Raw genomic sequence first — 23,494 nt, 5'->3', positions numbered from 1 at the left:
GTGGAAAGTAAGATCGATCGAGGCACGGACCAAACGAAAGTAGCAAAAATTCTGCGCGAAGACTGACATCCGTGGTCGGGTACGCGGCCTGTGCAAAGCGCAAATACGAAAGCGCAGGCTTGGCACGAGATAAATGTGGGTTGCTGGAGCACAACGGCTACAAACATACTGTTCCCTCGATCTGATGAATGGATATAATCCGAACAATTTATCAGACGCTGGACTTCGACCGACAGGTTAAAATGTTTGAAATTAAAACCACCGCTTTAATGAGCTTCTGCACGTTTACGGATCCAAGATACACCTATCGCTTTGACAATTATGTGTATATTATATTATATAAGTATAAATACACATAATCTAAATATCTCTAATTTCCAGCAACTTAAAATTTATTTTATTTATTTTATTTTTAAATTATATAATTTATCTGTCTACGCTTCAAAAATTACTTATACATTTGTTACTATACTATTATTTTGACATTAACTGATCCAAGTATTATTGTAACGATCATCGTCTTCCATTCTTCTAGAGTAAAAGCTTGAACATTTTTAACTTATGTGAAAGAAAAATACAGTTATAGGAAGCTAATAATTTCCATACATGTGTATCTCTATCCGCAATACAAATCAAATCATAGAAACAATCGTCCATATTCTTATCGTTTATACTATTCCGTTATATCATTGTATCAACCGATCCAATAATAACAGTCCTCATTAGCTTTTATACCATAGTGACAAACGATACATTTTTTTATCTGACGAACAAAGAAAAATTTGATTATAGTGAGTCAACAACTTCGACACTAGTCTATCTGCAATATACGGTCAAATTGATAGGGACAGTCGATCGTATCTTGAAATTAATTCCTGAAAGCTGGATTGACCTATCTTCAATCATCGATTCCTTTAATCCTAGTTGTTTAATATCAAATACCAAAAAAGTACAGTATTACGCGTGACCTTTGGATTCTGATTGGTACAATCTCTGTTTAACGATACTGGCAATCAAGTCGAGTTCAACCGGCGTACGCCCGATTAGAGGAGCGCGCTTCGTGATAAAAGCGCGCCGTATCAGTTCCGAGTTTCTGTTGAGGGAAGTGATGCGACGATCCGCTTGCAAACATATACTCAGACATCGATTATTCGACGTCTAGCGTCTATACGCAGCGTGATCTCAACCACTGCAAAATGCAGATGCAGCGGCTGCAACGGAATCGACCTCGACGTCACGGTAGACACAGTGACCCATTTCCACTGCCAGAAAATTTTCCAAGAACGTTCCCAAGACGGTGTTGCGCCCGGTCTATAAACGACAAAATTCTATTCGACGCGTATATCGTCGCTCCATCCTGGACATTTTCGAAAATTTTCTGGCACGAGAATATTTATGTAATGAAACTTCCGAACATGTTGATCGTAGTTGTTGAATTGCCAGTGAAGTTCTATAACGCGTTTGATAATCTTAGTTAAAAACCTGAATGAAAAATCGACACAAGTTCGTTTTTAAACAATACGTGATATTTATTTATGATTTTGTTACGAGTACATTCTGTAAAGTGTTTTCACCTTCAGAAGCATTATACGAGTCTTTAGAACCCATATCGATTAAACCCAAAAATTTAAAAATAGATAAAGCGGATGTTGCAAACATCCTTCTTTATTTATACCGTCTGCTTGCTATAAATAAACTTACGAAAACAAATGATTTGTTTCTTAAAGAGCGAAGATTTATCATGCACCCGTGCAATGAAATTGAGAAATGTAGAAAAAGTAGAGCGGAAAATTTCACTTTTTATACTCCTATGTTATAGATATATAAACTTCTGTATTAAAATCTATTTCTATCCACAATTTTCTCAAATTATAGGTTTTCTCGTTAATACTACTTTTCCTATCAACTCCTCCGTTAATAATTCTTAATAAACGTCCCGCTAAAATAACAGCATTCTTAAACTTGTAGTTGGCAAAGAGATTTTTTTTTTTTTTTTTAGCCTTTCAATTAATAATTCTTGATAAACGTTTTCCTCGAGTCAAAGTATCCTTAAACTCTTAATTGATAAGTAGAATAGTATGTAATTTTTTCAGAGAACAATGACGCCGTGTTAAACAAACAATAACAACGAGTCACAATATTTTGCGATATCATCTCACTGAATAAGCTTAATTCTTACCAGTCGGTTAGTATGGCTGGTTAGGCGGTAACGAGCTATTGTGAGGCACGATTAATTGTACACCACAGGGCGATACAGTTCCCAGGTAGCTTGGAGAACAGCGACAATAGTAGAGTAACGGCAGTATTACCTGACCGGTGGTGTGGATAACTATCGACTAATAAAGCTGCGTAAACCAGCCAGCTAGAATAATCGACTCGGCGGCGAGTTCTCGGATCGCCAACAATTAGCCATCGACAAGTAAACAACATCGGTGAAAGTAGATCGAGCTATCTATCAGTGACTTCGGCAGAGCCTCGAGCCTCTTTATCTTCGGTGATCGAATGCTAAATTAACGAGCAAATAACGATACGGCAACGATAAATGGTGCCATTCGAATCGTCATAGGGATTTCGTTTCTATAATACCGACCTTTATCGCTTACCAAATCCACACCGATTTGAAGTTCAAATTGTTGCGATATTACAATAGAAACGAAAATATTTGACTCCTATCGATAACGCGGCAACCTACGACTTGGTTATTGACCGAAGTGTCTGAAACAGATATGGGATACTGTAGATCTTCCGTTTAATATTAGAAGATTATGTTAAGTGCATACGATACGTTGGCTTAGCGTCGACGTGGATTTTAGCAAACCAGATCATCTATTAAATTTTGTCCTATCGATAACTATTGATTATAACAATAGATATGATGAGAGAGAGAAAGAAACGTCAATGTCTGGAAAGTTATTGGAAACATAAATTTAGCATTTGTGAAGACTGAAGATATCCTCTCTTTCGCCTACGCAATATTTGAATGGCAGAAATTATTTTAGAAGAAACTGTAACAACTCTATTCGAAGAATTTTACAATTATAGAACCGACGACTCTTCTAAATCTAGAATAGTAGAATAAGTTAGTCATTGGAAAAATACACTGACTCATATAAAAATTATTCTGACATTTCGCATACACCGACCTAACATTTCCAATGATATTTCTCAGTAATTCACGATCAAATAATACCTTTACACGTAATTGAATATTAATCATCGACACGACAACGATCCAGGCTCGACCATAGATTTAACGTTGAATTTTTCAACGATTCCCAAGACTCGATCGAACTTTCGTTTTTCGAAACGAAGCTGTAACGTTTCGCTATTAACTGGAAGATCGATAAGACTCGAATATTTTGTCATAGTATCGCGATAATTTAAACTTTCGGGACACACACACACACAAGCTCGATATTGATACCCGCGAATCGTTTAAAAATCCAGCGTCGATCCAAGGTCGATGTATTTATCGCAATAAATTCGTTGGCCTTTCAACGTCATCCATGTTCCATGCTCGAATTGCAGGCGCATTGTATCCCCTAGTACCTTCTTCGATTCACATCGAGGTCGCTCGATATTCTACGGCATTCAGAACCGTGACCTCGTTCAGGCCGGCATTACTTGGAAATCACGGAATCTGGCGTTGGCTGGTATCGCGACAAATCACGGCCTGGACTACGAAATCGCTTCGAAAGGCCAGTTTGACTATTACAGTAATACAGAGCCGTGCACGACCAAACAACAGCACGGAAAACTAGGAAGCGGTACGCAAGAGGAATCCCGGCGAAGGTAGGAGAATCGAGAAAGGCCAGTAACCTCGAAACTGCAAGACCGAAAGCCGGAGCCCCGCTTCCTCCTTACGGTACGATGTCGACGACGCCCGTAATAGTTCAGTGGAATTTAATCGAGACGGCAATTGTTTCCTATTAACAGTTATGAAAGCACTCCAACGACCTCTGAACCCCCTTTGAACCGTCGCCGGCCCCGAAGCCGTACATACCCCCGGCCAGTTATTTTAATTGGTATCCATTCGAGGAGATTGTAGCCGAGCATTGGACTTCGAATCGACCCTAAAATTACTGGCAAATCCGCCTCTACGAAATACGTAAGCGACAACGATACCGTGTGTGAGGAGATTACGTGAAATTTAGGGAAAAATTTTTGCTTGCGGTAGGTTGAGTTAAGGTCACGTAGGACGATGGGGTGGACAGAAATACGAGATACACGGTTAAGGGCAACGACTTGGTAAACGATGAGTGATTGATCTTCATCGAGCTTTGATTGAAATTGATACGATTGACAGAATGGTTATAAATAGTATGACAGCGACGAGATAGATAGGGCAGATGGTGTAATAATAGATGCTAGCGGAGAGTTTTATATAACTCTGCATAATTGTCGAAAAATAGATGGAAAGTGTTGGTGGTTGATTAACTTGATTAAAGGAAGTAGATCGCTTGGGGATAAATAACGAAAACTGAAGGTGAGAATAGCTCTCGATAGGGTAATTGACAAACGTTTTACCTACAAATCGGAAAGATTTCGGGAAGAGAATAAATATTCTTCTCAAGTGGTTCGAAGTGCTTTTTCAACTGCAAATTGCAACGAAACTTCCAAGGAATGTCAACAGACAAGGGAAGTTTGTTGAAAGATTATTCGTGATGTCTCTTGTTCTATTTGTTTTACGACAGAGAAGAATCAGAAAGATAAACGCGATTTCAAGAGAAAAAAAAAAGGTACAATTGCACAATAAAAATACGTTGTGACGAGACTCTTATTACGAAACACGTTATCAAAGTCGTCAAACGCTTCGAGTTCTCAGAACGGCGAAGAATTTTCGTAGCAGATATCGTAACTCGAAGGACCTCGATAACGTACGTTCCACGGTGGAACGAGAGAAGGAACAGGAGAGAAAGAAAATCTTTAAAGAGTTTCTAGCACGGGAAAAGCACGTTCTAGGTAAAAAAAAAGAACCGAGAGCAATTTACGATTTGAAAAAAAAAAGGGGGAGTAAGTACGTCGTGCAAGAGAAGGCAAAGTGCGGACAGTGTTTTCACGGTGGAAAAATGGGAGAGGAGGCAATGAAAGATAAAAAAAAAAAGATGGAATGAAGAACAACCGAGGGATCAGACAGTGGAGAGCAAAAAGAGCCTTCGGAAGGCTCAGAAACATTACGATGGTGTGGGTGAAGCAGAAAAAGCCATTTAATAACATCAAGATGCAACGTCTGGAGCAGATCCTTCTTCTTTTCTCTCCTTTAATATACGTTTTACCTCCTTGGTTACCACATCCTTGGCGTTCTTCGACTCTCATAACTCGACGGTATATGTTTTCCGTGCCAGTGTCAAACAGCTCGTTTATCGAGAATCAATCGAAAAGCTTTGTATAAACCGTAAACTGTTCTCGGACTCGAAGCAAGAAAGGAATAAAAGAACAGAGGAGAAAAGAAAAAAGGGGTAAAAGTGTACGAGTATCGGTATATTGTGTCAACACGCTGGAGATTGCGAAAATTACGATTCTAATATCTCGCTGTTTATGATCGTTAAAAAGAAAAACGGAGGATAAGATTGCAGCGTTCTCAAAGAACATCGGATACTCTTGTGTCCTTTTTCTTTCTCGATCGTGGAAAACTTATTTCACGCTCAACTAGCAGCGATCGCTTTTCCATAGAAACTCCCCTGTACGCGCTGATATCGTCGCGGCCACGCGCACGACAGATAATTCATAATTAATGCAGGAACTCGACATTGCTTGTAATTTATTCGATGTCAGCAAACCGTAAACAGAATCGATTTGTTGCGAAACACTGGATATTTACAACAACGTTAATTAGATGCAATCGAGATCGTCTATTTGCTTTCTCCGTTCACATTCTCCAACCCTCTTTTGCCATCGTTCTCGACCAGTGTTCGACGATTCGTGTTCGAAAAGAAATATCGACGATGCGTTGCATGAAAGACATAAAGGAGAGACGCTCGCTCGGACGTGACAAAGGAATACTCTCGGTCCTTTAATTTACATCACGATCGAAATTAAAGGGAATAATCAATGTCATTAATTCCGCGTATTGACGAAATCCATCGGCATGGAAACGCGAGTTTTATATTACGAAAAGAATCGATTAACGAAGGACAGAGAACGGACAGAATGGCTCTTCTCCTCGCTACGAATCAAACAGCGGGTGCTTACCCAACGAAGGTTACAGTACACGCGTAAGTAGCCTTTGTGAATACCCACGGCTTACATCCGATAATTTCATGCAATTCGAACTTACGCGGTCCGTTTATATCGTTTACATCGACGAATATTTGTCTTTATTTCGTTAGTCAAAATTGTATCTTTCGTACACGTGATTAACGATTTCTACGCTGTGAAACGATACATGAATTTTTAGAAATGACCCGCCGTCATCTACGAACTCGTATTCGAACCATTTAAAAATCCTGCTGATCAAGTTTTGAAATTGACAAATTTTGAAAAAGAATGGGAAATACGATAATAGTGGAGTGTTCAAAAATCTTGGAATTTACGGTCAATTGTGTTACCGTTTTACGATAAAAAATATTTTAAAAGTAAATATTGGATTGGCAACTTAGTGGTTGCGGATTTTGTCATTATTCTCTAATGACAAAATCCGCACTAATTTAGTTGCCAACCCAATATATCGTTTCCTTTTCACAAGTAAAGTGACAATTATGTACCTGGCTGATGGTATTATGAAATTTACTGAAAACAGAAGAAAAAGTAAAAAGAGACGTTAATTACCCTAGCCTTTGGAATAATAGCGTAAAATCGTTAAATAAGCGATACTAGTTCATTTTTCAGATAAAAACGAAATTAGCTACGACACAATGCTTTTACGCTGTAAACTTAAGAAACGTCAAGGTAAACAAACTTGTTACACCTGACAACTCGTTTATCTTTATACAATGTTTTTTCTCTGATAAAGTGCAACTCAGCGGATCTTCAAGCAGCCAAGACAGCCGCCCGCTGACTCTCCTGAGGGAAAAATCACGGGGTTGTAATGTTACATATATTAACGCGGACGAAGGACACTTGACGTTGCTACGCTATTTAGTGTTTATCGTTAACTGCACAGTTCCGAAACGTAGTTCTCCTTAAGACTGTTACCGTATACGTGCCATGCAAAATTGGAAGGAAATCTGGCTGGAAGCAAAGAAAGTACTACATTGTTTTGTTTGTTTGTGCGACACTTTCGATCAATACACGTTGTTAACATCACGATTGCGTTGAATCTGTGAAAAATCAATCAGGTTGGCGTTCTTCCCAAAGGACTTCAAAAATTGCTGTATGATGCGACCACAGAAGCAAAAACGGAAATACAGAAACGCTATTCCAGTGATTAATTCAAATGATTTTGATCCACGATGAAAAATACAGTTATCCATTAATACTTAGAAGCTGTTTTAAACTCGCGATGTTACGACCCGTTTTATAGAACGTTTAAACGTAATTCCCTTTAAACGACTATAAAAAAAAAAGGAGCATGGAAGAAAAATCTGCAGCTTTCGCGTGTCCTTGCTAGCAGAAATGCAAAACACGTTAAAGTTAAACTTCCACAGTTTATTGCACCTCTCTTTTTTTCAGGGAAAGCTCGTTGCGCTCGTTTCGATGTTTCAGGATTTGAATCTCCGGGTCAGACTTTCTACTTACGCGGCCTGATGGCGAACACGGGCCGAGGTATTAAAAGTTCGCACGCGTCCGCAAAGCGGATTACGCGCGGTAGCTGTGCGGCGACAGGCGGAATCGAAACCTGAACCAGAAATGTTCATCTCGCATCGCGTCACTCCCTTGCGCTCTTTCCTCTTTCTATCCTCATCCGCAAATTTTACCTGACACGTAATCCAACCCGCGTAACATTCAACGTTCGTACTATTTTTTCCAATTATGAGCGTCATGCAATCGCGCGCGTTTCCATTCCATCGCGAAGACTTAATCCTTATGTTGACAATTTGCTACGTTCCTTTTGACACAAAACCACGCTAAATTTCCATCTCTCGGATATTTTTGCCATTAACATTTCTAAAACAAGATCGTGCAGAGAAATTATGAGTATAACAACTTTAGACATATTTATAAACTTATCTGACGATGAGAATATATATCGTGAAACGTAGGCAAGTTCGTAATGAAAGTAACATTCCTCTCATTAATGAACCGAAATATACAAAGCGGAGAAGTTGAAAATTTTCGTATGTGCGAAAGAGTGATAAGTAACTTTAGCATCAAACTATATTGTACCTTCATATATAATTTTTTGACATGAATTGCTTGTTTACAACTGTATTTGAACTACAGAAACGAAAGACTAACGTTTCAGGGAAAACATAGAATTGAGATGAGAACTATCATTCTATATTTGATGTGTGGAAAGAATAAACTCAGGGCATCTAGCTACCCTAATTATAATTACCAAACGAGTATGGAGATTTTGGTTGCCAACGTAAGAGTTGAACAAATTACAGATTCGCGACATATACCTCACGAAGTATGACGATGACTAATTTTAAGCGATATCGTCAGGATAATACGAAACGTATTGCCATAACTACATCAACAGTTAACGACAGTATAACATTTGTTATCGATATGGTCGCGTAAAAATGATCGTCGTGTTGCGAGAGCGTTGAAATTGCAAAGCTGACTCTGAAATAACAATCAGTGACTCTGGCGAGCTAAACGAACAGCTCTCAAAGAAAGATTCCCCTCGGCCGCAGTTTCACATTCGATTTTATTTTCGCTAGAACGCTAACCCTTCTCACTATTTCACTTCTCACGAGCGCTGCTTTCTTTGTTTCCATTTTTCTCTCTTGCTTTGTGTTTCTCTTTCTGCCCGAGGGATGCACAGGCAACATCCATAAATCGCAGCACGAGCATTAACGCGATTCACGGTTGCGGGTCCGCGAACAGCCCGCAACCAGGAACAAAACAGGGAGAACAACCCCTCGGGAACTAGTGGAGAAAAGGTGCGACACTGGAAACGTTGCTGAAAAGGGGTTGAGACGATTTTTTACACACCCTTTCGAGGGGTGCGCTCTCTCGTTGCACACGCTCGTTTAATTCTACCCGAAGAACACGAGACGAAGAACAGAAGGAGCAGAAATAACGAAAGATCATTGAATTATCAACGACGATGATCGTGCTGTTTCTGAGATCTTTTCAGTCTCGAGTAATGGTACGGTTGAAAAACGATTCTGCAGTCGAGTATCGCGATTGTTCTCGATGGTTCCATTAAGACGTAGTAGAACTTTGAAATGCATAAAATATCCACTCGTTTATAGTGGAAGAGCGCGAGACCGAGGTTAAAGTAAGAAAATAAAAGCGTCTATACTCTGGTTGTTAGGATTAAGATTTCCAAAAAGTTGCGAAAGTTATGAAAAATTCGTACGACTAGCCAACACCTGTATATATCGCTTCTCATCTATCATCCTTCGCTCTGCGAAACCTTGCATATACGATACGTTTAAATTGTTCACGAAACTTCGGTATCCGTCTCTGTCAGGTCAGCCTGTTCCAAAAATACGCCAGTCATGATCGTTCGCGAAATCTCGGCGTCCACTTTTGCAACGGAGCCCACGCTGCAGTGGAACGATCGCGTGGAAAGAGCGGTTAATAGAATAAGAGCGGTTCGAATTGGTTCCGGGCGTAATCAACGTGAATTATTGAAACGAAGTCAACGCACGACAGGTCGCGTCGCTGTGGTCGACAGAAATAGAAGTCTCTGCAGACTGTCGTCGCGAAGCCATTCTTGAACGATCGACCAACGAAACGCGACCTCGGGACCTCGAACTCGACGGCGACGCGACGTTCGATCGGCGACATGCAACTACGCATTCACGAGTCACGCACGGATCGTGACACGAACCCTATGAACCGATCGGAGCGTATTTCGCAACCAAATGAAATCATGACACTCGGATACGGTCGCTCGTGAATCGATCGATCGTAAGCGATCCGCACAGGTCGAGTTCTATTGACATCGTTTAAACCAAGTAATAGCGTGTGTTCTAGGGGATAGATCAGAATTTCAACATTGAACGTTATACAACTAGTAGCATAGATGATGATAGATGATCGCCTGAACGATGGAAAATCCACGGTAATAGGAGTAATTGAATCAAATTGTTCGATTTTCCTCAGCTTCGTGAACTCCATCGTTGGATAGATTCTTAACAGACTCTTAACTGGTACGATGGTTGGATGATACGGCTAATAGAGAAATCAAAGCTTGTTAACGTTAAAGGAGAAGATATTCGCGAAAAACTATCCGATGCTTGATTTTTACTGATTATCTTAGTGATTAGTCAAACACGATGTTTGTGTTTTGCCTGCGTTAAATAAACCGGAGTGCGCCCGAAATATAACCGCGTAGCGTTTTCAACGAAGGATTTCGTAAACCGTGTCGAGTAAATCAGAAATAGACCGAACCAAGATTCGCCGTGCAGTATCACCGTGCCACAGACTCGCGTGGTCGAGCTGAAAAATATTTATCGCGCGAATTATCACACTTCTGTAATTTTCCCGCTCGTCATCCACGTCAGCCATTAATACCTGATATGATAATAGAATAAAGTAAAAAAGAAAAGGAAAGCAACGTATGCTGATGACTCATGAAAATTTAAATAAGAAAACACGGTGTTAAATAACATATATGTGATAATATGTAAACGCTTGTTAGCGTAACACGATACGAAAAACGAGTTCAAAAACTTTGTTTATAAAATGAATCGATAGACGCGACTTCGAATTACTGACGAATAATTTAACAATTTCTTTTCTCTTTTTTATTGCTTTATTGCCGTTTTTAACGTCGATACTCTGTAACGATGTTCCTATTTTTGCAACGGACCGTGGTGGCAGTTTATCTTCTTCCAGAATTTATTGACGGATTACAACGGTGAAAAATAGAGGCAATGAAAACGAACGAATTGATGGCCAACGATATTTTATCGCTTGCTTAACCCGCGCCCGACGAAAATCATAGCCGTTATCGCGAAACGAACGCTCCATCTTCAGTTCACTGGGACGTTTCTGAACCGCGCATCCACTCATTATTTCACCTCTTCTATAGAAGTAGCCAACCATGTAATCATAACTCTGTAATCGAAACAAAAACTTCCGGTTCGAACGTACCAACGTTCGTTTCTCATCCGTTTCAACGCGATTCACGAGTTCGCCTCGAGTCGAACTCCATTCGTTGATATTTTCGGGTTGATGTAATGGCAACAGCTATCGGGAAACTTGAAATTGAATCGAGACACAAATTTGAATTTAACGAGATTACTCTATAAATTGATTAACTACCTTCGATATTTGAAGCATTGCGTTACAAACATTGATTCGATGCACGCGCTACGGTGATATCTAACAACACAATAGATCATTGATAAAGGCTCGAACGCAACATACAGAATCGTGAAACGATCGGTTTTCTCCTAACAATACGCTATCAGATAATCCATCTTTTTATTAGAAAGCTTTGGTTATTATCGAAAACTCTGTCATATATATATTCGAATTAATGATCCATGCTACGGTCTATTCGAGCCATACATTCGGAACAAAATGGAAAGCTCAAACGACGGCTAAAGCTCGGGAACAATTTTTACAATCGTCCGGACTATTTTCAAATCGCAAACACAGAGGAGAAAAAAGCGAATCTATCGACGTGAAGCGATTCGCAACGAACGATGGATCGTACTTCGAATTCAATCACTCGCTATACAAGCTGGATATAGAGTCCAGCACGGAGTTTGACACGAAACAGAATGCAGACGACTGAAACAAGTCTACATATATAGAACGAAACAAACTCCAGGACAAATTGGAAGGTTTTCACTCAACTAGCCACGTCGCGTTTCCAACCTCGTATAACGTCATGCGACAAGCATGTGCTGGCTAATTAAACGACATTATCGTGGTACTCGCCGCGTACGCGTATCTTTTTTCCCCGTGCTTAATCGCCACCTATTATTTCCAAACCGATTAATACTGGTTTCGTGAACCGTATCGCCGCTAATTATTCTTCACCGGTGCAGAGTTTGGAGACCCGGGTTAATCGCGCTCTCGCGCAACACCGCCGGAAAATGCGAACTACAGCGGCTAGAGATATGGAAAACCGCTGATACACGCGAGTTTTCCATGTGGTCGAGCGTTGAACGTCCGCTCGATTGCGGCTTCATTTGCCTTTCGGATTCGGGTCACCCTCGTTTCCTCCGTATTATTGTCGCGCGTTTTCTTCTTTTCTCCCGCGAAACAGACGCCCCATTGGTCTGACAAGAATAAAGGAATAATTCGTTGGACGTGGTGTCGGTGAGACGCGCCTTTCTTGCGCCATATTTTCGCGCTCATTTCGAAGCAACTACTACGAAACTTAGAAAACTACGATGACGACGAGGATGTTGCTTTTTAAACGTGCCCGCTAGTCGTTGCGTTAACTGGATATTTTATTCCTGAGAAAGTACACATTTGCTGGAGGCAGCAGGATGTTAACCTAGTTTAGCATTGAATGTTATTCTCGTTCGCAGTAGGAACTTGCTGGTAATAAACGCGTTACGTGGTTCGTCTCACAATGTATCAAATTGATCGAGCGCCTCTTTACTCGTTCCTATAAATCGTTCGAGTTTAAAAGAAGAATTGTGGCGAATCAAGACTTTATCCTTGATACGTAACAAGTATGATTGTAAACAACGTTCGCTGCTAAGTGAACGCACATTCTTCCATGTGCTTTTTGTTCTCAATGGTTAAGAGCAATTTATATACATTAAATTATCTATGTTTTCAAATAGGACGTCGTAATGTGTACGACTTGGTAAATGAGACGTTTTGTTTCGATAATATCGACTCATGATGAAATTCTGTGATCGCTTGAATTAGGCAATGAATCAACCGGAAGCGGTGATGAATCGTAAACGGGATATAAACGCGTGCATAAGTTTCACGAGTACGCTTCGTATAGTTTGGCAAAACCATTTGGAAATTATTACCGACTCACCCACTTTTCCTTTTATTTTTGTACTAAGAGTGAATTAAAGTTTCGACTGTAGAATCGAGTGTTGCAAATTGCTCGTCTCTCTGAGAAGTCGTTGAAAAGATTATGAAACGAATATTCCCTTCGTTATAAACTTCCATACTTTATAAACTTTCAAACGTTTATGCGACTATAGGCGACGAACGTGCCGTGAAAATAAATCCAGGCAACGCACAGGTCGATTCATTAATTATAATTAAGCGCGATGGACCGAGACGAGATGCGCCGGCATCGATGCAGTAAAACAATTGTGTAGCTGCCAACACATCGCCTACCATGCTGATATAAATTGAGCGCTTCAATGAAAGCCTCGTGACTCTTCGCCACGATTATTATCTCTTTTTCTTCTCTCTATTTTTTTTTTTTTTTTTTTCTGTTTTTTCATTTGTGGCTCGCCACGATTTCACGCATCGTGTCCTGAAAACACTGGAGAACGCTTGGCGATTCTTTTGAGACAGTCAGCGTTAACACTTATTTCCAAAACGAAGTCAATTTCGTAGCGATAAGATACGATATTTCGAAAAATAATACGATAAACGTTGCGCTTTTAAACGACTTCGTGGTACTCACCATTTTGAAGGAAACCTGCCGATGTCGGCGCTCGAGTCGTAGAAAAAAAAAAATGAAAAAATCTCTCTGGTGTTTAAAAACTCGTCCAGTATATTAATATTCTTAATCCTCTTAAATTTTTCAACAAATACGACTCGTTAGTCACTTCTTCTCTCTTTCTCGCTCGCTTTATTTCGTTCACAATAATGGAAGAAAAATACTGCATAAAAAATATCACTGGTTTACTTTGGCTTGTCCTCTATCTCTTTAGAAATACTAGAATCGCTGGAAACCTAAGAAAAACCTGCAAAAAAGGATTTGGTACGTTAGTAAGACGCAATTGAAACAAGGTAGTTAGTAGGTAGGTCGTAGGTAGGTAGTACAAATAACGATTCCATTGTCGCGAGATCCTCGAATACTTGAATAACGCTACTCGGAAGACGACAATTTAATAACGAGAACTCGGAATGACGTTCGAGTGGAGTTGCCGTTAAATGATGATAAAGTACCGTTGAATAAGCTTGACGTTAACCAATATTTAGCGGAAGGTCTCTTACCATTTGCTTCGAAAGCATATTGCGATAGAACACCATTGAGATGGTACCACGCGCATGAAATGTGAACGGGTATATTCGCCGCGTAGATTTCTTCGCGTCTTTTACCCTTCGCTATTTCAAATATCCATTCCCCAGTCGGATTCTCAATCGATCGGAAATTCCGCGAATTTCGCATCGTTGAAATTCCAATTCGAAGCAAAAGGCGCAAACCTTCCCGCTTGGATGCTTATCGAGGAAATAACGATCGTTTCAGCGATTCATTCTATTCTGACCTTTATATAGTTACATCGCTTTCTAGATTCTCTTACTGTCTCTTTCTCGTAAAAAGAATTACACCCATGATAGAATCGCCAGTACGCGAAAATCACGACAGACTTCTCGCCATTCTCTCGTCCGGCCATAAATTTTCCACTGTGCCTGGTCGATCGCACGAGGACGAATGTTAGCGGTACGTAATCGCCTCGTTGAGAGAGGCGACTTTCACCAGACGATTCGCGATTGACCAGGCACAGACGAGAGAGGAGGCGAGAAACCTGGCGAAAGATCTATCCCTTTTCTTTGTAACGATCAGAGGCGTATTAGAAAGTACGTCGATGGACGTATGTACCTGTCTAACACAAAGCACGAACTCGCTGAACAACAATTGCGTGAACGAGCACACACGCCAGCTGTATCGATAGTTGATCTTTCTTTGCAGCGCGTGTTACGAAGGACTCATGTTTTCCTCGTTCTTTATCTCAATTTTTCTTCGCTGTATTTTATCTTTAACACGCTTGCACGAAAACCTCTTCAAATTCGTTTCTCGTACGAACGCTCGATAAATCGGATCTGAAACGACAGAGACATGAATTATTCCATGCTTGTACCGTGGAGGCGAGTTCAGAATATGAGCAGTTACACGAAACGTTCCACTTACCTGCGCGTGAAAATCAAACATCTCGCGAGGATTATGTAAAAATGAGAAATCAGGCTCTTATCGCAGAGGCTAATCATAACTAAACGGACGCGTATGTACGCGCCGCTGCTGTCGTCCTCTGAAATCTATCGAAGATCGTTTATTTTACATTCACTCTGGATACCTGGGCAGCGCACACGTTTTACAATTTGTCGCCTATCGGAACGTGACCGGTTGCGTCGTGGCTACGAGGCCGTGTGCTCTCCTTCAGCGGCATGCAAATCGATCCGCGTGTTCACTCGTCGTTCACTGATCCTATACACGATGTATATGGACACGTATATATTCCACGATTTCACCTAAAATGCCTATAAATATTCTCGTATGTTGATCATCTTGTTATTCGTATTTCCGATAAACCTCCTCTGCTTCACCATATGTCCTCCTGCCAATCTAACCTGTTCAAAAACAACATTTATATCAAAAACAGTATTTTAAATACGATTATCAAATTATAGAATTTCATATTTATATGGATGTATCGAGTTGTTCGGAAACATTGAGTTCGTATAGTATTGAAAAATCGATATAAAACACTGCTCTGTATTTAAGAAAATTATAGAGCAATGGAAGGATTATTAAACGATAAAATCTTAATTCCATAGAAATATTTCTAAATTGCCTTAATTGCTTTATAAATTTCGCTATGAATTTTCCAAACAACCTAATAATCAAAGCAATAAACCTAATATCTAATCTAAGATCTGTTTCACCAATTAAATGGTGTAACAAATACTTTAATTTAAATATTTTCCATACTTTTGCATATTAGACGCGTTCTGTTTATTTTTTTCGCCTTCAAATTTGCATAAACATTGAATAGCTAGTAATTATCAATACGTTTCTCGCGAATGAACGCAATATCTGCGTCAAGAATCATGCGACGCTCTAGCCCGGAAATTCTTTTTATTTCCACCATTATACTTACTTTGCATCGCACGATTACGCGTTGTCGCGTGACGTAACCGTTCCAACATCGTTCTAATTAATTTATGTGCTGCTTATGCGGCCTACGCGGCATCTCTGAATCCGATCATTTAACCGAACTAAATGAGCGCGCCTTGAACGCAGAACCGGCCGCGTTTTATTAGACTTAATTCGACCGGGTCGTTTTAATTCGATACGGCGACTCGGCTAGAGAGATGACACGACTGACTCTCGTATTTACGAACCCTTCCCCACCCCCGCCCTCCCTCCTCTCGTGCCTTCCTCGTTACATGGAAAAAGAATTGGCAAACATATGCGAAACAATCGAAAAATCGACGTTCCAACGAGCTATGTAAAAACGCGTCGAACAAACGAGCTGTCCGCGGTTTTCGCGTCACGCGCGCGGAAATATGCGACTCAGCGTCTAACAATGAACTCGTACAGGTCGACGAACTACGATCACGAAGTATAAAAACCGGAACGTTACGCGAATAACGAGATTCCACGGATCGGGAATGAATATGAGCCCGATCGATTGATACTTACACTCATCGGTTACGGGCTGTATTATCGCACTGGCAGCACGAAACTTCGTTAAACGGCTCCTAGCCGACGACCCTGGCAGCCATTAACGTGCGCGATAGTCTATATAAACAGAAAAATGCCAATGTCAATAATTCGAATTTGTGAGAACGAGCTCGATCTCAACTCCACCCGGGTTAATAGAAAAAAATAAGGAAAGCAAGAGTGGAGAATTCGAGACAATTGAATTGTTTTTCCCGTACACGATAGGGATAATAAAAATGTTTTTATCTTAATTCTCGTAAACGGTGTCCAACTGTGCTACTCCATAAACACGACTAATTTCTAATATATACCAATTAAACAAGTTCTATAGTTAGCAAGACCTTCGTATCAACTCAGATCTATAGACCTACACTGGCTCACTGATGTATTTAATTATTTACAACTCGTATCATAGACAACTTCTACATGCATATTGTATAACGTTATGTGAAACATTCTGAAATTTCATTAACGCTATAAACAGACACGCTATCGTGATTATATTGGCCGAATTTGAAACTAATCTGAAAACGGACTCGTATAAAAAAGCTACGCGATATCTGCTGCAAGGATATCGCTTGCGTATACATCTAATAAAAAATTAGTATACAGCATGAACGGCTATCCGAAGCGTATGAAAGGTGTTAAATATCTTCGGATTGGTTCCAGACTTTACACTCGTGACAGTTGAATTTTATAAAAGTGCTAATGAAATTTCAAAATGTGTCGCGTAACGCACATAATGTATTCATAAAGCGCATCTACAAATGTTCGAATACATTCTTGAGCCTGTGCGCGTACATCGAAGACTGTAGAGCCACGTCGTGTTACTAACCGCACCAAGAACGCGGCAGAACGAGAAAGTCTTTAAAAGTTAGTTGCACAACCAGTGTGCCTTCTGCATTTGCATCTGAATCGCACAGGTGAACGCGAATTTTATTCCAGCCAGCTTATATTTCTACCCTAGGATCACGATACGAACGTGCAACGTTGCCCGTTTCTATCAATCATTCCGGGATCCCGTTGCTTGCCACCTCGAGGCTGTGTTCGAAACTTTCCTTCTCCCACCCCTCGTTTCCCTCCTCCCACCCGTTAGGCGACGACGCCGTGACGCGACGCGGACACTGGAAAAGGGGGAATGGAGTTTTGGTGCACCGTAGTCGGAGAAAATTTCAGTTTTCCCTCCGAGCGAGGAATTCCGACGACGCCTTGGGCAGATGAAACACGAAGGTACGTCTAGACATGGAGAACCGTTCGAAAGAGTCTGCCATGGAATATTTCCCTTTTTAGGGTCCCATATTGCCTCCACTCGCATTTGCATGGGAATATTTACTGGACTCTATCGAAAGATTATTTCAGTGAAACGATAATATTTTCTCTTTGAGGGCAAGAGAATGGTGAATTTGATGAAATATTTTCGACTTTTCGTATCACAGGTTACGTATGCATAGACAATGGAAGAAGTTCGATCGACTCTTTCGTACCTATCGAGGCGTACTTACGAAAATATCTCGAAGAAAGTAGCATTCTTGGCAGTTATAGAGATCGCGAAGAAAAACGGCAGACCGGCTGTTACGCGATTTTTCTTTACCGAAAGCCCCTCTGGTTTTCTATACACCACGCGTCTAACAATCATCTAGCTTAGACCGAGTCGAACAAGAAACGCTGACATTGAACAATGAAGGCACTAGAAAACTACCGTGCAGCTTGTTTAGCTACTGTATACTGTCGAGCACGACCGGTTTCGCAGAAGAACAGAGGGAAATCGTCGCACCGCGAGCTTTCGCTTCTCTTAACTGGAAAAGGAATTCATCGAGATCGACTGATAACCTTGATGTTATCAGGAAATTGACGACCATCGACGAAAAGATAAAAAACAACCGATCGAAACGTGTCATACTCGTGATAAGAATAGAACGTTCTAAGCTTTTAGATACGTTAAACTTTGATAAAAAGACGAATTACAAAATTAGATTAGCGACTTGGCCAATTTTCGTAACAGAAAATTTCGCAAAGTTCTCACGCTCGAAGTTTCGGCTCTCAGGAAGGATTATCGTGACCAGCGAACCGTACTACTCTGGCCAGCTCCTTCCAGCAGTCCCTTTTTTCCTTCGTTTCATAATGAATTTTACCGCTAATTGACCTTCGCAGATGGCGTTCGATCGGTCGAACAACCGCGAGCATTCAGGTTCAGCGTTCAGGTTCGACTCCGATCCGACACAACGGATCGTTCGCTCTAAGAACAGGACAATAAATTGCACGAAAGTTCGAGCTAACGCGAGTACGTCGACCTCTGCAACGATCGATGGTGTATCTCCAGGCTATGTACTTGAAGGTGCACGCACACCGATCGCAGCTTTCGCTACAACGCGATCGATCGCCTCGTACACTCCGGTGAATCTCTCGACCCATTGTGAGACTGCCAAACCGCTTGATAGTTGCTGCAACGTTCCTCCGTTCTTGTTTCACTATCTTTCGAAACAACGCGTGGGTTCAGACCAACGTTTATTCGGAAGAAATTTTATTCAGACGTTCTCGATGTTTCTAGAGGCCTACGTATGCCAAGTAAATTTTTACCAGGAAGTTGCTCACACTCGTTCGACCTAGTAGAATTTTAAGATTTATCGGAAGCTTTCGCGATCGCTGTGAATTCCAACTATTGCATCGACTCACAGTGTACCGACGTTCTGTAAACACCGCGGCACGACGCTGAAGAGGACTGACACGTTGAAACTGGCGAACGAACGAAACTCGAGTCGGAACACGTGGCGAATATTCTATACGTGGAAAACGTCCTATGTATGTAGATTTATCGTAAACGAGTATTACTCCGAGTATCTGAAAATAATTTGCTCCAAAAGAATATCCCAGTGTTTTCGCAAGGAAATTAAAATAAGAAGTTTCACCTACGCTACACCGTAAGAACGATCTAATCGGAAGTGGAAGGATCTGGTACAAAAGCGTTGAACCGCGGAGGATCGATAAGCTGTGCAAATTTTCAGGCAAGAAACGAATCGCTCGAAAGCACCGACTCGACTAGGCCGACGATCATTTTCTCTGCTTGTTTTCTGGTCGCCTGTTCCGTGCATACATGCACGCCGCGCAAATTATAGAGGCTACCCTTCCACGTGTATTAACGCGGCAACCATTAGGACGCGGTCGGAACTTCTCGATCGATCCACCTAAAATTGCGCGAGAACATCGGCAAGAAAGGAAAGCCAGGGGAACGTGGCTAAATGGGAAGTCGTAATTGCGTACGCTGGATAATTCTGGGATGCGTGGTCGTAAACTCGATCGATTGGGCGCCATGTCGACGTTTCCTGCCGACTAAATTCGTAATAGGAATAATATTCCACTTCTGAGAAATTCATCAACAATGAAAATCAGTCGCGTATAATATTTTGTAAATGGATATTATAATATTAATCGAGCGAAATTGAAGAGTGTTTACGTTTGTGAGAGCCTCGAGTGACCGACAAACGGAAACCACGCGAGATATTAGAACTCTGGCTATGTGATTACGAGTCACCAACGATCAAACTATCAAATTACCTTGGAAAAGGCTATTCCATTAATGTTCCATATATACAGTACAGGTCATTAAAGTATTTAAACGTTTGTGGAAACTTTTTCTCAATATACTACCCGTGTTAGAGAAATGATTACAACATTGAAATACAACTGTGACGATCACACCGGTAGAGTTTGAAACAAATTCGAGAATGTACATAAAGGGTACAAAATATTTTAACACATTCGTCACATTTAGCACATTTAGCGATTATATACTTAAGGCAACTGTTCATACGACATATACGGTGCGATTTTATTAGATATATCATTGTAATAAACGTCTTGTAACTTTTATATACGGATCTACGTTGGTTCTAAATTCTGCCGCTATAATCACGATAATCGTGTGTCATTTCGATGCTAATGAAATTTCAGGAAAGACTTACGTAATATACGTAACGTATTTATAAGAATTTGCTACGGTAATAATTCAAATATTTTTGACAGTGGCTGTACGTATTTATACAAATGGCGACCTTAATCGTTAATTATCTGACAAACGAGTTTATACAAATATCTCTCGATTCAGCTATCAATTCTCTTATATGATTCGTACCCGATTCGAAATTACAACCACTTAAGGAATGGAGCAACTTATGGGATTACACGAGAAACTGCAGATGTTTAATTTCCAGTAACTGGTGCAACGTTCAGGGAAGAGAAGCTTATCGAAATATCCAGGACATCGAATAACGAGTAACTCAGAAAATCAATATCAACAGTTGCTTCACGGAACGCCATGGATGCGTCAGTGATATCGATACGCGATTCCTAGAGTCAGAAATCACAGTTGTTAAACGCATTCGTGCGATAAGTTTGCCGAGTTGTATGCAGATACATGTGCACAATTCACGTTAACTGGCGTTTGCATTTTTCACCTGGCACCTTGGAACGAAATCTTCCGATTGAAGCGAGTTTCATCGTACGATCATGTTCAAGGGACTCGTTATTGCCCTCTACGGGAAAACGCGCCGTTTTGAAGTCGGAAAAAAGAGAGAAAGTATCGCAACTTTAGATGGGCGAGGGAAAAAAGCATCGCGATTCTACATCGATACAAAATCGTTCGAGTTGTTATCTGTTTGATAAACTTTCCTCGATATTCCCTATTTTTCATTGACTTTCTTGTTTTTCTCTTTCTCTTTTTTTTTTTTTTTTTTACGTAACGCTTATCGCGATTATTTTATTCCGGGCACCGGTTGTGCTATGTTTTTTTTTTCAGGAATTTTAGAAGATAAAATGTATTATTCAGGTTTCGTACAATAGCACGGCGGAATTAATGTTTTATTTATTAATTGAAACATGCGATGCGTCAGCGTAAATGAAAAAGCTCGAAAAGAAGACAAAGAACCGGGCGGCTGGTCATTTTCACAAGCAATAAAACCGTTGCCCATTAACGTCAAAGGGGAGGATGCAGTTCGTATTTTTATCTACCTCCGTGACTCGGTATGCGTTATCGTTATCTGTAATAAGACAACCAAGAAACTGTCTGCACGAGCGATGCGAGCGAGCTAGCTTTCAAGGCTGCACTTCTGCAGGATGCAGAATCGAGGTACAAAAAACAGGGTGAAAAAAGATAGACGATGAAACGTTGCGCAGTACGTTTATCCCTGCAGGCCCCGCGTTCCATCTATACGAGCCAGACACAGCAACAGGAAGCATCGATCTTTCGAATAGAACGTCTGACAATCTGGTAGACGATCGACGAAGGCGACTTTTGCAAAGTGTCATCTAGTTTCGATACTGAAAATTCTCCTGAAAAATTGAACACCATTCGCTTGAATAATTCAGCTTTAAACAGATAACGAGTATTTCCATTTAAAGTAAACGACAGGATGCACGTCGATTTGGATAACGCAGCGGTTTATTTCGGATCGCTGATGTCATTCTCATTATAAGCAAATGCTTACAAAACGTTGCAAAGGTGAGAGCCTCGTTTGGTCTTGAAACGTCCAAGAAACGGTCGCATATTCATCAGCCAGTGTTTCATAGAATGCAACGGTGGCGCGTCCAATACATAAAACAAAGACACGTACGAATCGAATGTCGTGTATAATCTGACACGTTTAAAAAACGATGAAAAAGCGGAAGATCTATAGAATCGTCGTTATATATCGATAGCTTGTAAGCAAAAAAGAAAACGACTAATCATCGAGCGCTTACTTACGTTAATTTATTCCTTCCGTAGAGGCGGTACGCGACGCGCGTTTCAAAAACTAAATTAATCGCGCGAACCTGCATTTTCAAAGGGAGTCGCGCACGATCGCCATAGAAAGGCCGTTTAATTACTTGTCAAGGGGCAAAATGATGCATCGCGGGCGAAACACGGGATATACATAAATTTCGTGGTGAACGGATCGCCAGGCTTGGCCCGGCAACAAATTTCATTATCGCGGAAAATATTGCCTCGTGGCTCGATTCGATACTCTAAATAATTTCGATCCCGCTAATGCGGTCTGGACGTTGGTAGCCTTCGATGGAAAATCGCTACGAGCGTAATTCGATTTGCATACTACGTCCCTGGCCGATCGGATCGTTCCGACCTATCTCGTTTCTGTCGTGCTTTTTTATTCATCGCGCTCGTCGTTTGCGATAAACGTACTTGACTTTAGAATTGTCGCCATCCAAGCGTCTTAGAAACGTTAATCATCTCCGGTGACTATAGTGTGTCATAAGCAGAGCTACACACACACACGATTCGTATTTTAAACGAAACGACGCGTCTTGAACGAGACACCACGGAACTTTCCGATCGACCGTGACGGGTACGCGCGGCCTCGCAACACCCAAGAGACGACGCTCTCTTTTCACCCATGTCTCTCTCGACTCACCTCGAGCGTTTTTATTTTTGGCCGATCAAAGAGGAGCGAACGCGTACACGCGCGAAGTAACTCGAACGTCGCAGAGAATAGCTCGTTCATGATGACGGCGAGAGTACATAGAACGGGTGTTCCCATGCGGTACACGTTCGCCAGCAGAGCAACGTTCCACGGGATATAGGGTTCCGCGAGGAAAATATGCGGCCATTCATCTGCCGGGAATGACAATGAACGGATAGAATCGCGACCACGCGTTTCCAGCCAACTAATCGACTTCGTTTACCTTGCTCCATTACGCTGGCAGAAAAATCTCTTGTACCGTCGAGATAATGTGCACCGCCTTTCGCGTATCTCGCCGCTTACGTAAGATTTTGGAGCGCGTTCGTACGACGTTTTTCTCGCCCACGGAACATTACTCAAGCATCGTGTAAAGTGGAAAACCAACTTGAATCGATCAAGCAGACTGGCGTCAAACTCGAGACGCGGAAAACGAAAC

At 41.1% G+C, this 23,494-nt stretch overlaps 1 protein-coding gene across 3 annotated transcripts in view; it reads right to left on the bottom strand.

Annotated features, from left to right (window-relative positions):
- Mdr49 (Multi drug resistance 49) overlaps positions 1–23,494 on the bottom strand; it is a 73,597-nt gene that overhangs the window by 45,466 nt on the left and 4,637 nt on the right. For all 3 annotated transcript variants that reach the window (XM_072007965.1, XM_072007964.1, XM_072007969.1), the window contains exons 2-5: positions 16,589–16,687; positions 15,077–15,513; positions 14,768–14,988; positions 13,625–13,907 (exon numbers count right to left, since the gene is read on the bottom strand). The gene's annotated coding sequence lies outside the window, so the exon portion shown is untranslated. The remainder of the gene's footprint in view (positions 1–13,624; positions 13,908–14,767; positions 14,989–15,076; positions 15,514–16,588; positions 16,688–23,494) is intronic.

This window comes from Bombus fervidus, chromosome 7 (genome assembly GCF_041682495.2).
Source record: "Bombus fervidus isolate BK054 chromosome 7, iyBomFerv1, whole genome shotgun sequence".
NCBI lineage: Eukaryota > Metazoa > Arthropoda > Insecta > Hymenoptera > Apidae > Bombus > Bombus fervidus.
The sequence above is the reverse complement of the archived record's forward strand: the minus strand, read 5'-3'. Positions and strand labels throughout refer to the sequence as shown.